The sequence below is a fragment of the Aplysia californica genome, unplaced genomic scaffold (assembly GCF_000002075.1).
Source record: "Aplysia californica isolate F4 #8 unplaced genomic scaffold, AplCal3.0 scaffold00505, whole genome shotgun sequence".
In the NCBI taxonomy this organism is placed as follows: Eukaryota; Metazoa; Mollusca; class Gastropoda; order Aplysiida; family Aplysiidae; genus Aplysia; species Aplysia californica.
Window position 1 is genome coordinate 25,335 of NW_004797775.1, and position 1,239 is coordinate 26,573.

Consider the following 1,239-nt stretch of genomic DNA (forward strand, 5'->3'; position numbering starts at 1 on the left):
TGTGTGTGAGTGTGACGACATGGTGGAATCAGGAACTCGTCAATTTTTGGGCAAGTGGAGTTATTGGTGTCATCTGAAAGCTGATTTATTTGCCTTGCTTCCAGTGAAAAATATCCATTTATCTTGAATAGAACTCGTTATTTGCGATTGAAGGCAGTGAAGTCACCTGGTTTCAGTGGTGAAATTAGCGAGAAAATGGCTGCCAAAATTTGGTAACTCCAACAGCTAAAAAGAGCCTTTGAAAACTGAAAAATGACATATTTTGTGTCTTTAATCAATGTTTTCCACACTGACATCATGAAGACACACTTCAAACATAATTTTCAGGAAGCTAATCATTTTCATTGTGTACAACATATATTTTGTTGCCGGTTTGTGGCCATGACTCATAATTCTTAAAATGTCTTTTAGGCTATAAATCATATTTCCTGGTCTGCTAGCAGAAATGCCAGAAGGCTAATATGTGAACATGAATTTCTCATATATATATATATATATAAAGTCTTCCTATTCTAGTGTAGATCAAGCATCTGTATAAAAATAAATGATAAAAAGAAAGCAATAAAAAAACAACTAACTACACTATAAATTTAATTTTTATGTTCATTGGTGAGTGAGAGAAAAGGAAACTGAATTCCTCTCTTCATTAGCCTAAAAAGACATAATTTTGTTTCAGTTTGAAACACATAATTAACTAAATAGGCTTAGGCTACCTAATTATACTTGGGGGGTAAAACTGGAAATCGACACACACGACAGTTCTATAGATACTCGTCTGTATTTGTAATGTTAGTGACCTCCCACCACACTGAGTTTAAAAATGCTCTTCTGAGAATGTGAAGCATTGTGTACCGCCTCTAGTCTCTAGCCATACCACTGGTTTCAACCAAGGGAAACGCTTACATTATTTATGCAGTTCTTCAAAAATTCAGTAGCCTATAATGCTTGACGCCTTTCTTTCACCCACCCGCGTAAACTTCGTTATGTGACAAAGAGCAAAGGCATAATATGCTATGAATAAGAATTTTAGAATGAAAAAGAATATTGAGTAAATTAAGTGTCAATGAAACAGCAGGCAAGTCTCTAATTTTTCACAGGAAAATATTCAACCGCCACTTGTCCTGATGTCTGTTTATCTCAAAATCCATTATATTAGGATTATTAGGCCTGTCTTATAATTTTCATGATATAATGCAGGTACCATGAAGTCCATGTGTTCTGCTGTGGCCAAAATCTCCC

The 1,239-nt window shown here is 35.0% G+C and overlaps 1 long non-coding RNA gene across 1 annotated transcript in view; it reads right to left on the bottom strand.

The window, feature by feature from the left end:
* Positions 1 to 1,239, bottom strand: part of LOC118478334 — a 4,627-nt gene that overhangs the window by 1,904 nt on the left and 1,484 nt on the right. The gene's annotated exons all lie outside the window — the stretch shown is intronic.